The sequence below is a fragment of the Pan troglodytes genome, chromosome 15 (genome assembly GCF_028858775.2).
Source record: "Pan troglodytes isolate AG18354 chromosome 15, NHGRI_mPanTro3-v2.0_pri, whole genome shotgun sequence".
In the NCBI taxonomy this organism is placed as follows: domain Eukaryota; kingdom Metazoa; phylum Chordata; class Mammalia; order Primates; family Hominidae; genus Pan; species Pan troglodytes.
In genome coordinates this window covers 87,737,192-87,747,396 of record NC_072413.2, presented here as the reverse complement: position 1 = coordinate 87,747,396, position 10,205 = coordinate 87,737,192, and the positions used below count along the sequence as shown (strand labels likewise).

Sequence of the window (10,205 nt, the reverse complement as noted above, 5' to 3'; positions counted from 1 at the left end):
TGGGTAGAAGAAAGTACTAAGGACAACAACAACAAGAAAAACAGCCAAGATTGTTATATATCAAAAATATAATGCCACCACAAAAAGTAAGCCCCTTGAGGGCAAGAACTGTATCCTGACCATATCCTGGTATCCTGTCCAGCAAATCAAGTTTTTCTTTTCTTTTCCTTTTTTGAAACAGAGTCTCATTCTGTCACCCAGCAGGGAGTGCAGTGGTGCCATCTTGGCTCACTGCAACCTCCGCCTCCTGGGTTCAAGTGATTCTCCTGCCTCAGCCTCCTGAGTAGCTGGATTACAGGTGCCTGCCACCACACCCAGCTAATTTTTGTATTTTTTGGTAGAGATGAGGTTTCACCATGTTGACCAGGCTGGTCTTGAACTCCTGACCTCAGGTGATCCCTGCATTAGCCTCCCAAAGTGCTGGGATTACAGGTGTGAGTCACTGCGCCAGGCCAAATCAAGTTTTTCTTAATCAATATTTGCTGCTGCTCTTAAATGAGGAAGAACAGTCAATGGGTCACAGAAATGGAAAAAAAGATTCCCAGTGTTCTTAAAACAGTCACTTTGGCCGGGCACGGTGGCTCATGCCTGTAATCCCAGCACTTTAGGAGGCCAAGGCAGGCGGATCACAAGGTCAGGAGATCGAGACCATCCTAACACGGTGAAATCCCGTCTCTACTAAAAATACAAAAAATTAGCCGGGCATGGTGGCGGGCGCCTGTAGTCTCAGCTACTCCGGAGGCTGAGGCAGGAGAATGGCGTGAACCCGGGAGGTGGAGCTTGCAGTGAGCTGAGATCGCGGCACTGGACTCCAGCCTGGGCGACAGAGCGAGACGCCGTCTCAAAAAAAACAAAAACAAAAACAAAAAGAAACAGTAACTTTAAGCATGGAAGCACACTGTTATGGACTGAATTATGTCCCTCCAAAATTCATGCATTCAAAGACCCCAAATACCTCAAAATGTGACTATATTGGGAGACAGAGTTTTTAAAGAGGTAATTAAGCTTAAATGAGGTCACCGTGGTGTGCCCTAAACCAGTAAAACTGGCCTCCTTAAAAGAAGAGATTAATAGTCAGACACACTCGGAGGGAAGGCTGCTGTGAAGACACAGGGTATTACTTTTGTCTTCAGTGGTGGCTGCTAAGACCAAAAGAAGGCAGTGCTATAATTGAGGAGGGTGGAACTGAGTTGAATCTTCAGCTCTGTGTTGAAGGAAGTTTTTTAAAAGTCATACTATATAAGTTTCGTTCTCAATATGCAAAACTGAACGTATTATTTCTGCCTCTAGCGACGTTGGAATAACCAGTTCTACTTGTTTCCTTCCTACCTGTAAACAGCTAGACAACTGGAAAATTATATGATACAATTGTTTTCAGATATTGGACAGCAAAAGTATAATTCCTGAGACAAAGGAAACAAAACAGAGTGAAAGAACCACCAGGGAGCTATAAACTGGAACATTCTCAGCATTCATGATGATGTGGAAGACAACCCAGTCAGTGTGGAGAAATCTCACTGATCATTGTATTAGCTTTCTGTGGCTACTGTAATACCTTACCATAAATATGGTGGTTTAAAATAACAAAATATTATCTTACAGTTCTGTGGATGAGAAGTCTAACACAGATGTCACACTGGGCCAAGATCACGGCATGGTGCTGTCCTTTTTGAAGGATGTAGGGAAGAATCCACTTCTTTGCCTTTTTCACTTTCCAGAGGCCACCTACTTTCCTTAACTCATGGCTTCCTCCCTCATCTTCAAAGCCAACAACATTGAGCCAGGTCCTTCTCATGCTGCTATCTCTTTGGTTCTTTCTTCAGCATCCCTATTCTGCTTTTAAGGACCCTTGAGCCCACCTGGATAACCCAGAGTAAGTTCCCTGTTTTAAGGCATGCTGATTAGCAACATTAATTCCAGCTGCTGCCACCTTAATTCCCCTCTGTCATGTAGCCTAACATATTCCCAGGTTCTGGGGATTCAGATGTGAACATCTTTGGTGGAATAATTTTGCTTACTATAACCACTGAGGCATTTATTAGAGGCCCCAGAAAAGTCATGCCGTAGTATTATGATAAACTAGTCCTAAAATGATGGCTACTCTAGACCCAACCTAACAAAGCCTAAAGACAAGCTTGAAAGGATTAAGCTGATCCACAAGTAAGTTAATGCCTGTCAAAATAAACTTCAATACTCTTTAAAGATAGGCAACAAAATCCAGACACAAATGTCACAAAACAATGTGACATTAATAATCACAATCAAAAGTTACTGGACATTCAAAGAAGCAGGAAAATACGATTCATAACCAGAAGAAAAATTAATCAATAGAAATCATCCCATAATGACTGATAATGGAATAATTCAAATGAGGACTTTAAAATAGTTCTTATGAATGCGCTCAAGAGTTTAAATAAAAACGTGACCATATGAGGAGAGAAATACAAACCATCAACATAAAGTCAATGGAATTTCAATTGGAACCAAATGAAATGAAAAATTCACTGGAAATTTTAATTAGAGATTGGACACCGAAGAACAAAAGGTCAGTCAACTAGAAGAAATCATGAAAGAAACTATCTAGGCCGGGCGCGGTGGCTCACGCCTGTAATCCCAGCACTTTGGGAGGCCGAGGCGGGCGGATCACGAGGTCAGGAGATCAAGACCATCCTGGCTAACACGGTGAAACCCCGTCTCCACTAACAATACAAAAAATTAGCTGGGCGAGTTGGCGGGCGCCTGTAGTCCCAGCTACTCGGGAGGCGGAGGCAGGAGAATGGCGTGAACCCTGGGGGACGGAGCCTGCAATGAGCCGAGATCGCGTCACCGCACTCCAGCCTGGACAGCGAGACTCCGTCTCAAAAAACAAAAAACAAAAACAAAAAAAAGAAACTATCTAGACTGAAGCACACAGAGAAAAAGTCTGAATAAAAAAGAAAGGCCTGGCGCCGGCTCACGCCTGTAATCCCAGCACTTTGGGAAGCCGAGGCAGGTGGATTGCCTGAGGTCAGGAGTTCAAGACCAGTCTGGCCAACATGGTGAAACCCCGTCTCTACTAAAAATACAAAAAATTTAGCTGGGCGTGGTGGCGGACACCTGTAATCCCAGCTACTCAGGAGGCTGAGGTAGGGGAATTGCTTGAACCAGGGAGATGGAGGTTGCAGTGAGCCGAGATCGCGCCACTACACTACAGCCTGGGCAACAGAGTGAGACTCCGTCTCAGACAACCAAACAAACAAACAAAAAAAGAAAAAGAAAAGAAAGAGCGGTCGTTTCCCGAAGCCGGCAACCGCCTCAGTCGTCAAACCGGTGCTAGCGACACGGGAGTGGCTAACGCATCCTCTTGCCGTTCCCGGTGTTTGGACCTTGCCTGCCTGCGACGGTGAGAAGAGAAAATGGCCTTGCGGGCTACAGCTGGGGCTGCGGTCAGCGCTTCGATCATGAGACCGATTCCGATGATGCCTGTACATACCACCCAGGTGTTCCAGTCTTTCACGATGCTTTAAAGGGTTGGTCTTGCTATAAGAGAAGAACAACTGATTTTTCTGATTTCTTAAGCATTGTAGGCTGCACAAAAGGTAGACATAATAGTGAGAAGCCACCTGAACCAGTCAAACCTGAAGTCAAGACTACTGAGAAGAAGGAAATATCTGAATTGAAACCCAAATTTCAGGAACACATCATTCAAGCCCCTAAGCCAGTAGAAGCAATAAAACGGCCAAGCCCAGATGAACCAATGACAAATTTGGAATTAAAAATATCTGCCTCCCCAAAACAAGCACTTGATAAACTGTCGTCAGGGAATGAAGAAGATAAGAAAGAAGACAATGAAGAAATTAAGATTGGCACCTCATGTAAGAATGGAGGGTGTTCAAAGACGTATCAGGGTCTAGAGAGTCTAGAAAAGGTTTGAGTATATCATTCTGGAGAAGCTATTTTCCGTGAGGGTATGAAATACTGGAGCTGTTGTAGAAGAAAAACTTCTGATTTTAGTACATTCTTAGCCCAAGAGGGGCTGTACAACAGGGGAACACATGCGGACTAAAAAGGATGCTGGGAGGCCGGGTGCGGTGGCTCACGCCTGTAATCCCAGCACTTTGGGAGGATGAGATGGGCAGATCACCTGAGGTCAGGAGCTCGAGCCCAGCCTGTCCAACACAGAGAAAGCTTGTCTCTACTAAAAATACAAAATTAGCCGGGTGTGGTGGTGCATACCTGTAATCCCAGCTACTTGGGAGGCTGAGGCAGGAGAATCACTTGAACCCGGGAGGCAGAGGTTGCTATGAGCCGAGATCACATCATTGCACTCCAGCCTGGGCAACAAGAGTGAAACACCGTCTCAAAAAAAAAAAAAACAAAAAAAAAAAAAGAAAGAAAGAAAAAAGAAATAAAAGGATGCTGGGAAAAAAGTTGCTCCATGTAGACATGACTGGCATCAGACTGGAGGTGGACTTACCATTTCAAGCATATGCTAAAAATTCACTTCCAGAACTTAGTCGAGTAGAAGCAATAGCACATTGTTAAATGTGCACATTGTATTTGAAGGAGAGAAGGAATTTGATCAAAATGTGAAATTATAGGGTGTGATTGATGTAAAGCAAAGTTACGTAACTTTGACTGCAACAAAGATTGAGATCACTATGAGAAAAGCTGAACCGATGCAGTGGGCAAGCCTTGAACTGCCTGCAGTGAAAAAGCAGGAAAAACAGAAAGAAGACACAACAGATTGAGTGGGAGATGGGAGGAAGGCTATCCTGTATTTCAGAATTCTTAATACTGTGTGAAGTGGTGGCTTGCTGCCGTAATCTTTTGTTTTGTTGTTGTGTTGCTGAATCTGGCATTTCAGGGTTAACATTAGGTTCTTAAAAGCCAAAGTCAGTTTGTCTTTTTGTGCCTCTCGTCTTTCTTTTATGTTATATAAGATTGATTATTAATTTCTCCTTACTGGTAGGAACTATAGTTGTGTCCTGTACTTGAAAAGGCTGGAAATAGCCCATAACTATAATTGCAGTATTTCTTTGTATTTCTCAGTTGAGCACAGAAATATTAAGGAACATGTTTTTTATATCTTTCTATTATTCCATGATTAGTAAAGCAAGATGAAATGTCAAATTTTAATCAGTTTTTCATGGATTTGTGTTCTTATAGTACTTGAAAATATTTAAGGAAGAGATGAGAAGCTCTGCAGTTTTTTCTATGTGGGATGATTACTTTTTTAAGGAGGATTAATTCCAAGGTAGTGTAGTAAGTAAAGGGGAATATATGAACTGTTTAACAAATTAGAATTTGTTTACAACTACTTGAATTTTTAAATTACATCAAAACTTACATTGCTTGCCAAGCAGTATGATGTAAGTGTATAGGAAGCATAAGTAAGAATGCAGAGGTATCAATTTGGTTAAAGTTCACCATTTTATAAGACTAAGCAATAATCTTAAAAACCTCTTTCCTGAATATTTAAATGTGTTTGTATGGTGTTATGACTAATTGTTGCTTAGTTAGAGACTAAACCCTCTTAAAACCTTTAATTAGTTAAATATAAAAAGAAATTATATATGTCTTGCCTCCCTGATGGAAAACTATATAAAATTGGAGACTCAAAAGTTTGTGGAAATACATTAGGGTATCAGAAAACTAAATATATGGACTTGCTTTATGACTATCTATTACATGTTAAATAAAATAGCTTAATTCTTTTGGAGTTTTTTAAAAGTAATTCATGAAGAGCTTCACAATTCTAGTGATACAATGTTGATTATATATTTACTTTATTTATATTAAATATAGGTAACACAGAATTAGATTGTTTGGATAGATTCTGAAGCAGTGCAGAACTCAAGAAGAAAAATTAGGAAATATTATGAAGTCCAGAACTCTGGAAGAACTTAGAAAGTTTGGGAATAAATTAAACTTACATAGATTTAAAAAGAAAATAAAAGGGGTTTATTTCCCAAACCCCTTGAGTCTTTTCTTTTCCTTGGTATTTATGAAATTCTTACAAAGAAAAATTTCCAGAAGTACTATTTTTGTTAATAAAGCATATATATCATTCTACTACCATTAGCAAATAACTTAGATGTAGTTAATATAATTGTTAAAAGGTTTAGCTGTGTTACAAATAAAAACAAAAAGATCTGGCAACCAGAATTTCATGACGTTACATTACCATGACAAGAAACTCTGGGCAGTAAAAGTTGGGCCCACGTTGTGTGTATAAGTATCTAATACCTTGAGATCTACTTAAAAATCTTCAAGTTATCTTTCATGATTTAGGAACCATTTAGAGACATGAAGTCTTTACAGGTTGGGGGAAAGTTTGATACTTAGTTTGATCAAAAGTAATGATTAATATACCTTTTTTTTTGAGATGGAGTCTTGGTCTGTTGCCCAGGCCGGAGTGCAGTGGCATGATCTCGGCTCACTGCAACCTCTGTCTCCCAGGTTCAAGCGATTCTCTTTGCCTCAGTCTCCCGAGTAGCTGGGACTACAGGCGCCCACCACCACGCCCAGCTAATTTTTCGTATTTTTTAGTGGAGACAGGGTTTCACCATGTTAGCCAGGATGGTCTCGATCTCCTGACGTTGTGATCCGCCCGCCTCGGCCTCCCAAAGTGCTGGGATTATAGGTGTGAGCCACCGCACCAGGCCACCTTTTTTTTTTTTAATACTTCCTTCTGAGGCTGTTTTCCCCAAACAGGATCTTAATCTGATATATGTGATTGAAATATTATTTAAAGCAGTGAGTTATTGTAAACTCAGATTAGTTACATTGATCAAAACATTGATTTTTTAAGATACATATACACACACTTATATACATAGCTTTTATATTTAGTCTGGTTACATTAGTAACCATGGTATTTTGTTTCTTATTTCTTAAGGAGCCTTTGAATTTGTTGTCCAGATAAAAATCTGAATGATATTTATCTTAGACTCATACATAAAGGGACACAGTTATTGTCAGGTAGCATATGTTTTACTATCGGTTAATAAAAAATGCTTTATTGATTTGTTTCTCTTAAAAAAAAAAAAAAGAGGCCGGGCACCGTGACCCATGCCTGTAATCCCAGCACTTTGGGAGACCGAAGTGGGCGGATCACCTGAGGTCAGGATTTCGAGACCAGCCTGGCCAACATGGTGAAAACCCATCTCTCCTAAAAAAATACAAAAATTAGCTGGACATGGTGGCAGGCACCTGTAATCCCAGCTACTCGGGAGACTGAGGCAGGAGAATAGCTTGACCCTGGGAGGCGGAGGTTGCAGTGAGCCGAGATTGTGCCATTGCATTCCAGCCTGGGGGACAAGAGCGAGACTTTGTCTCCAGAAAAAAAGAAAGAGCATTAATGACCCTTGGGAAAATATTAAGTGGTCTAATGTATAAAAAATAGGAGTCCCAGAAAAGGGAGAACAAAAAATTTATTTGAAGTAATAATGGCCAAAATTTCCCCCAATTTAATGAAAACTATAAATATATAGCTCTGAGGCTCAATGAACCCCAAGCGGAAAAAAATATAAACAAAACACATCATAGTGAATTGCTGAAAGCCAGTAATAAAAAAGAAATTCTTAAAAGCAGATAATAAAGACATATTACATACAGGGAACAAAGACAAGAATATTCACAGACTTCTTGTCAAGAACAATGCAAGCCAGAAGACAGTAAATATGTGTTGTCATGGAGCTAAAAGTTAAAAAAAAAGTCAACACAGAATTCTATATCCAGCAAAAATAATCTTTAAAAAAATAACATAAACAAAATAACACTTTTCATCCAGGAGACCTCCACGATAAGAAATGTTAAAGGATTGCACAAAGTCCATCACAACCTTACACATGAAAAAATGCTTCTGCAAGAACATCTGCCCAACACCTGCCTGTCTAGCATCAGATGAGAGTCACTCTTATTATTGATCTTTATAGCCAAGGATAAGTATCTTCAAATAATTATGCAATTCTCCTCATTTTTTCTTTAAAAACTTTTGTCTTTCTTTACCTCCCTGAATATGCATATAGTTTATCATGGCATACATATTCCATTGCAATGCCTTACCCTGGAATTAACATAATTTTCTTTAAAAAAAAAAAAAGAAATGTTAAAGGAATCTTTTTGCACTGAAGGAAAATAATACCAAGTGGAAAATTGGATTTACATAAAGGAAGGCACACTGAAAGTGGTAAATATGTGTGCAAATGTAAAATATATTTCCCCCTTATTTACAAATTTCTTTTAAAATGAGTTGAATGTTTAAAGCCAAAACAATAATATATTGTGGATTTATTATCTATGTGAAGTAAAATGTATGCCAACAATTGCATAAAGGACCCAAGGGGAGGAAAGAAAATATACTATTGTAAGATTTTTGGTTATATAATAAGAGATATACTATAATTTGGAAGTAGACTGCAGTAAGTTAAAGATGCATATTGTAAACCCTATACTGTACTCCACTAAAAAATAAAACAGATACATATAGGTGATAAGACAATAGAGAAAAAATGGAACCTAAAAATACTCAATCCAAAAGAAAGCAGGGAAAGAGGGGAAAAAATAAAAACAGATAACCAAGTAGAAATAAAATAGTAAAGTGGTAGACTTAAATCCATCCCTATCAGTAGCTACATTAAATAACAGTACTTAAATTAAAAGCCAAATATTGTGAGACTGGATAAGAAAGCAAGACCCAATTCAGAGTTGTCTAAAAGAAACCCAATATATAGAAAACAAATGGATGAAAATAAAGGAATGGAAAGAGATACACTATACAAACACTAATAATAGGAAAACAGAGGTGGCTATATCGATATCAGGCCAAGTGGACTTCAGAATAAACAACATAACCATGGATTAAAAAAGGCAATTCACAATAATAAAAGGATCAATTCACTAAGAAAACACAACAGTCCTAAATGTATATGTGCCTATTCACAGAGCTTCAAAATACATAAAGCAAACACTGAAAGAACTGAGAAGAGAACAAATTTTTAATTCACAATTATAGGTGATTTTCAAACTGAACGGTTTTCTTGCCCAACAAATGGTGTTGGGAAAGCTGGATCTCCACATTGTAAGAATAAATTTGGACCCTTACCTTATATCATATATAAAAATTTACTCAAAGTGTATCAAAGAGCTAAATGTAAGAGCTAAAATTATAAAACTCTTAGAAGAAAACAGAGAAAAATTTCATGACATTGGATTTGACAAGAATTTCTTGGATATTACATCAAAAGCATAGGCAACAAAAGAAAACATAGATAAACTGGACTACATCAAAATCTAAAAATTTGTGCATGAAAGGACACTCACTATCAACAGAGTGAAAAGGCAACCCATGGAATGGGAGAAAATATTTGTAAATCATATATTTGATAAAGGATTAGTATCCAGACTACATAAAGAACTCCCACAAGTCAATTAGAAAAAACCAAATAACCTAACTAAAATATGAGCAAAGGACTTGGATAGCCATTTCTCTGAAAAAGATATATGAATAGTCAATAAGCACATAAAAAGATGCTCAACACCGCTAATCATTAGGGAAATGCAAATCAAAACCACAATGAGAAACCACTTCACACCCATTTAGATGGCCATCATTTAAAAAAACAGAAAATAACAGGTGTTGATAAAAATGCAGAGAAGCTGGAGTTATTATGCATCGCTGGTGGGAATGTAAAATGGAGCTGCTGCTATGGAAATTATTTGAGCAGTTCCTCAAATAATTAAACAAGGAATTACCATATGATCCAGCAATTCCACTTCTGGGTGTCTATCCAAAAGAACTGAAAGCGGAGACTCCAACATGTATTTGTACACCCACGTTCGTAGCAGCATTATTCACAGTAGCCAAAAGGTGGACAACCTAAGTGTCTATGAACAGATAAATGGATAAACCAAAGATGGTACATACATACAGTGGAATGTTAATTCTTCAGCCTTAAAAAAGAAGGAAATGCTGACAAAGCTATACAACATAGATGAAACTTGAAGACATTATGCTAAGTTAAATCAGCCTGTCACAAGAGAGCAAATACTGTATGATTCTTCTTATATGAGTTTTCTAGAGTAGTCAAATTCATAGAAACAGAAAGTAGAAGGATGGTTGCCAGGAACCTTGGGGAGGGAGGAATTGGGAGATAATTATGTTTAACGGGTACAGAGTTTCAGTTGGAGAACGGGAAAAAGTCCTGGAGATGGTTGCTGGT

The 10,205-nt window shown here is 38.6% G+C and overlaps 1 pseudogene; it reads left to right on the top strand.

Moving 5' to 3' along the window:
* Positions 1–3,334: 3,334 nt before the first annotated feature.
* Positions 3,335–5,165, top strand: LOC738435 (cysteine and histidine-rich domain-containing protein 1-like; annotated as a pseudogene).
* The last annotated feature ends 5,040 nt before the right edge of the window (positions 5,166–10,205 follow it).